Below are 6,373 nucleotides of genomic sequence, written 5' to 3'. Positions count from 1 at the left end.
TGTCATCATCAAAAGTAGAAGTGTTCTTGTCTTGACACTGTGAGAAAGAAAAGTGACCAACAATAATTTCATGTGGCATGCAATTAACAAAACACCTACATTGATGGTGGAGGGGTCTGGAGCCTATCCCAGCTTCTACAGGCCAGAGGCGGGGTTCACCCTGGACAGGTCACCAGTCCATCACAGGGTCAGCATACAGAGACGAACAACCATTCACACTCACATTCATACCTACAGTCAATTTAGAGTGTCCAATCAGCCTCGTCCCAAATTACACGTTTTTGGACGGTGGGAAGGAGCCGGAGTACCAGAGAGAACCCACGCATTCATGGGGAGAACATGCAGGCTCTACACAGAAAGATTCCCCACCCGAGCCTGGACTCAAACCCAGAACCTTCTTGCTGTGAGGCCACAGTGCTCACCACTGCACCATCATGCTGCCATGCTCTCTTCTACTTTCCTCAATTGTGTTTCTTTCATGTCCTCCTGAGATCAAAGACAGAATTCTAGCTACTGTCAAAGCCCTGATGACATCATCATTCATATCTGACCATTACAGCTCACTACATTAGCGACTGGATCCTCGCATGCCATGTTCTTCAAACCAGAGCCGTGGAAACCAGCCACACAGCGAGAAATCTCAGCAGCAAATATTGTCCGCGCTGCGGAGATGACGGGCTTGTTGCACATTGGTTGCTTTGCACACCTTCTTAATTGAAGTCCCTACAGCTGCACGCTTGCTCGGCAGAGTCAGACGCATCGCTGCATTTTTTCATCGTAGCTCTACGGCGAGCCGCATCCTCAGTGAGAAGCAAAGGGTGCTGGAGCTTCCTGAGCACAAGATGGTGATTGACATGGTGACACGTTGGAATAGCTCACTGGAGATGCTGGACCGTTTCCTCGAGCAGCAACCAGCCATCTCAGCAGCTCTGCTGTCACCTGAAGTACGCAGAAACGAGAAAGATGTCTGCACGTTGACAGAAGTGGACGTAAGAGTAGCAGAGGAAATAGTCTCTGAGAATCCAGCTTGAAGCCACACCCTCCTGGTTCTTCAAAAACCCAAACAGAGACCATCAGTCTCCCTCAAATCCTGTACTTGGGTTCAGTGTTGCTGTTCCATTTTGCAGCAGCAGTGGTCGCTGTGATACCAGGTTCAGTTCAAGATTCCCAACTCCAGCTCATGTTGGGGACCTCAGTGGCAGGGCTTATAAAAAAAGAGTCAACACGTTCATTTTTATAACAGAAAATTTCAATGATGTGGTGGCATTTTCTTTTTTTGTGCTGTCTGATTTTCTAAATATCAGGTTTAGATCCTCAAATTAACACTGGGACACCAAAAGAGAACACAGTAATTCTCCAGTGCTCTGGTGTTGTTGTGTTCTTCTCAGCTCCATCATGAAGACCTGCTGGCACTGGGCGCTGGTGGAAGTTTGCAGCTCTCACTGGAAAGTCCTGAGGCTCCTCCCACTCTGAAGCAGGCAGTTGCTCCCAGCCAGCCCTCACTTTCACTCTCTGGTGTAGGAGTGAAGAACAAAATCAGAATCAAGAACCATCACTCTTTCATTGGGGCTCCTTTCTCCTTGTTCTGATCCAGAAATTCAACAGCTTCTATCATTGATTTGACAGGAAATGTTGATGACACACTGGGATTTTTGTTCTCCTGCTGTCACTGTCAAGTGCAGCTTAACATGAGAGGAAGCAGGATCATTCATGTGTTCATGTTTCCAGCAGACAAGAAGGAAACCTGGGAGGACTTCAGTGACTTTGATCAGTGGTTCTCACTTCATCTTCTCAGTATAAAGTTCAAAGCGAGCTGGCCAGGAGTTGAACCTAGAATCTTCTGATCCAAAGTCAGACGCGTTGTCCATTGCGCCACCAGCCCTACAGAGGGGAGGGGCTTCAACAAACTCCTCATCATTTCCACCTCCAGGAGTGAAGCCTCCCAGGACCCAAGAGGCTCCAACTGGCAGAGCTCTCACTCATTTCTCCACCACCTCGCTAACCTGAGCTGGAGCATCTGAGAACCAAACAGTGACCCCCTTCATTCCAGAGCCCCCACCACTTTAACCACAGCCTGCCGGCCTCCTCCACACTGCTACTAAAATTGAAGACTGAAGCGTCTCATCAAGAGATCTGTCACAGGCGTCTGCTGTGGAGGGTCAGTCTGTCCGTCCACATTCAGATCATTGATGCAGCAACTCTGCTAGGATCAAACTACTCAGGATGAAACAGACCAATGTTGACATCAAGTAGCAACTCAGCAGCTGATCAACAGAGTCCTCAGCACCAGTAGAGCCTGGTCCTGGTCCCTGGGGGGCTCCAACCACCAGCCTCTCTGTTAACAGCCGGGCGCCACAGAGACTCACATTCACACTCACATTCATACCTACAGTCAATTTAGAGTATCAATCAGCCTCGTCCCAAATTACATGTCTTTGGACAGTGGGAAGAAGCTGGAGTACCAGAGAGAACCCACACATGGACGGGGAGGCAAGGCAATTTTCTTTGTAGAGCCCGTTTTCACCAACAGTTTGTCTCAAAGGGCTTCACGTGGCATCATAACAACATCCTCTGCCCTCAGACCCTCACATCGACTGAGGAAAAACTCCATAGAAAACCCTTTTAACAGGGAAAAATCTGAGAAACCTCAGGGTGAGCAACAGAGGAAGATCCCTCACCAGGACGGACAGACGTGCAGTAGATGTTGTTACAGACAAGAAAACAGTTTACAATACAAAATGTGGGAAACACGGAAATGTTAATAACAGCTGAAGAAGAAAGCTTCTGGTGGGGGAGGCAGGGAGAGCAAGCCAGCTTGATGGGGGACTGGATGGCAGACTGGTTCCTGGAAGGGCAGCGCAGGCCGGTGTAACAGTAGGGAATAAGAGGGGGGGGGGCGATGCAGGCGGCGGTTGGGGCTCTGGTGGATCTGTGGAAACACAGAGAGACTGCGAGACACCAAGGCCAAACTACAAAGTGCAACAAGTAGTGGTAATGACAGTTCCAAAAATGTGTGGGGAGGAGAGGAGGAGAGAGGGGGAGAGGAGAGGAGGGAAGGGCTCCATGTAACCTGATGTGTCTCCCAGCAGTCTAAGCCTGTAGCAGCATAGAGGAGGGGAGAACATGCAGACTCTACACAGAAAGATTCTGTGTAGATTCTTTCATGTCCTCCTGAGATCAAAGACAGAATTCTAGCTACTGTCAAAGCCCTGATGACATCATCAGGAATTCTGACTTTGATCTGGAGACTCTTGCTTTAATCTGAATTTGATCTGACTAATGTTTTAGTTTAGGTTGCATGATACCGTCCACCTCATTTCTCCTGATGGACTGGTGACCTGTCCAGGGTGAACCCTGCCTCTTGAACAATGTCACCTGCGATCGCACCCCCCCCCCCCTGACCCTTAAAGGATAAGAACAGAAAGTGGATGGAGGGATGGACTCAACACTGAAATCAGCTGATCTGATCCACATTCTAATGTTTCCTGTCCCTCTTTAGGAGTCAGTGAGAATAGTAGTGTATATAATAATGTATATCCAACCTTGTAGTATCTTTCCAAAGCTTTTAGTATTTCTTCTTGTTTCTACTTGTAGTTTTAGTGTCTGGATCTTTTCTTTTGATGTCCTGCTGTCTGCTCTTTGCTTTTGGAGCTTCCTTCAACAACTACCAGGCCTCCTGGGTACTGTAGGAAACATGGTCAAGTTCTTCTGACTTCTCCAGGAACGTCCTGCTCACATTGGTCTGTCTTCATTTTGACTCCTCCCACTGCCACAATGACCAGCCTTTATACTCTTGGTGACTGGGGCCCTGGTTGCTGCAGGCCTCAACACCAGCCTGTGGTTGAGAGCAGGGCAGAACAGAACTGACAGTATCTCCCATGCAGGACCTGGGTCAGCACCTGGTGCCAGCTGGGGCAACGTCCTGGAGTTCATTCAGCCTGGAGAACCAGGTGCTGGTTCCTTCTTTTACCAGGCAGGAACGGGCAGCAGATCCAAGATCAGTAGGTGAAGATGTCTGCTTTGACTGGTAGGAGGAAAGAGAGCAGGAGAACTGGTCAGAGACAAAGACAGATCATGAAGAAGGAGTGCTGTATTCTGCTAGCACATGCTAGTGACAGTCAGAGATCAGGAGTCTCAGCAGGGAAAGATTCATCTCTTATTTCAGAGGACAATTGGACGTTCACTGGAAGACTGTGAATGTTTGAGGGTCAGAGGAGAAAAGAGGACAAGTGCACCTGTTGTGTGTGAAGGGGCACCAGCATGGAGGAAGTTGTCAAACATTTTGAGCGAAAAAGCGTGAATCTTCAAGTAAAGAATTAAAATGATTTAGTTAACAATGAGGTCTCTGTCATAAAACAAAAGGAACAACTGACTCCCTCACCATTTCCACCCTCTTCAACAGATCCACATTTCAAAACAACCAGGTTTATTTTGTTCCCTTCTTTTAGCAGAGGATGGTTTTGATCCATCCACCTCTGGGTTCTGGGCCCAGCACGCTTCCTCTGTAAATCCATATTTTGGGTTCTGGCTTGTTCTGCTTTTCATTTTGTGTTTGTATTAAAGTTCTGTTGCTGAAAAAAAGACTTTTTTGCCTTTTTAAAAACACACACACACACACACACACACACACACACACACACACACACACACACACACACTACAGCCAAGCATATAGAATGATACAGTCTGAGGTGGTTTTGACTGGTAGGCACCAGTGTGCACTGTTTGGCACTGAAGTCATGTGACTGAAGTCATCCAGTCACATGACCGAAGTCATCCAGTCACATGACCGAAGTCATCCAGTCACATGACCGAAGTCATCCAGTCACATGACTGAAGTCATCCAGTCACATGACCGAAGTCATCCAGTCATGTCAGTGATGTCATCCAGTCACGTGACTGAAGTCATCCAGTCACGTGACTGAAGTCATCCAGTCACATGACTGAAGTCATCCATTCATGTCAGTGATGTCACTTGGCAGGACTCTCATTGCCGTCTCATTCCTGAAAAGAATCCAGACTCCACCTGTGGCTCCATGATAACTGATGGACCTCTGGTTGGAGGCTGGACGATGATGTTTGGACTTGAAGGAAAACTCCTTGTCCAAATTCCATGGTGTTCAAGTTTAAAGTCCCACAATAAGAAGTAGCTGAATCTGACAGGTGGAGGTTTGGAACTACAAGATGGTGATGTTTCCTTGACTTGATGCTCTGACTGTCAGGGTGGATGACAGCTTCTTCTGCTGCTGCATCTGAGTGGCTATGATTGGAGGTTTTACCTCCCAAGGTTGTTTGGTTCCAGGGGAAACTTCAAAATTCCAGTCCCCAACCTTGGCTGTTCTGAAACTCTTCTCCTGAATCACTCCTGAGTTCTTGTTAAGAGCTGGAAATGAGCTGCAGCAAGAACAAATACCAGTGCCAACCAGATCAACTTAATGGCTGTTTTTGTAGTGATTTGGTTCTAAACAAATAAAATGACTTGACTTGATTTGGTGCCTCATGAGGAGAAAATTTGGGCACAAAAGTTGGACAAGAGTGTTTGTGGAGGGGTGTTTTTTTTGTTGTTGCAGTGTTGTAAGTCACTGTACCTGCAGCTGAATGATTGAACTTTCTCCAAACATCAATCCCTGTATCAATGTGAGATAGAGTGACATAAATGAATAGAACATTACTCACTGACTGAAACTTGAAAAGCACCAGACTTTGGTCAGAGCCTGGTTCTAATGTTACTTAACAGCACTTTTTTTCCACTTTTCTTTCTTCTTCCAATCAACACTGCCCAGAGTTGATTTGAGGAAATCACACTCACACATTCGACTGTCATGGAGGGAGCGCCACTGATGCAGTTTGGTCAGACGGTGCAGACACACTTGACCCCAGAGAGGTGAGCAGGTTTTGGACCAGGTTGGAACTTGTCAAGTATTTGAGACAGAAAATGACAGAAAACTTTAAAAACAAAAAAACTTTTTTTTGTTTCAGATTTATTGCCCTTGCAGTAATGTCTTATTTCCAGCTTTGCTCTCCCTCAACCACTGTTTAGTGTCGTACCGTAAATGACCAGTTAGTAGTTGGTAGGCGTTTATTTTTCCAAAGTCGATGTGGACCCCGGGCGTTTAAAAGAGACCAGGCGTCTCTTGGTAACAGGCTTTTATTTTGGCACTGGCCAGCACTGGGCCATTATTATTATTATACAAGGTATAACAATATACTGAAGTACTTTAAAGAACAGTAGTGCAAATATCAAGATTGTCCAGAGAACACTTTCCACAAGAACACTTTATTAGTAAGGAAAGGGGCGTGACAACTTGAGGCCCGTATCCTTCCACTTCCACGACAGTCTCATGAGGCCAAAATAGCAGATCTACAAGGTGAT

General features: G+C 46.7%; 1 non-coding gene across 1 annotated transcript; it reads right to left on the bottom strand.

Annotated features, from left to right (window-relative positions):
• Positions 1-1,809: 1,809 nt before the first annotated feature.
• Positions 1,810-1,882, bottom strand: trnaq-uug (transfer RNA glutamine (anticodon UUG)). Its single transcript has one exon. It is a non-coding gene; the product is annotated as a tRNA-Gln (tRNA).
• Between the last annotated feature and the right edge of the window lie 4,491 nt (positions 1,883-6,373).

The sequence above is a fragment of the Aulostomus chinensis genome, chromosome 1 (genome assembly GCF_037954235.1).
Source record: "Aulostomus chinensis isolate RoL2024-O1b breed Wild chromosome 1, RoL_Achi_v1.0, whole genome shotgun sequence".
In the NCBI taxonomy this organism is placed as follows: Eukaryota; Metazoa; Chordata; class Actinopteri; order Syngnathiformes; family Aulostomidae; genus Aulostomus; species Aulostomus chinensis.
Note: the sequence above shows the minus strand (reverse complement) of the source record. Positions and strands in the feature narration are given on the sequence as shown.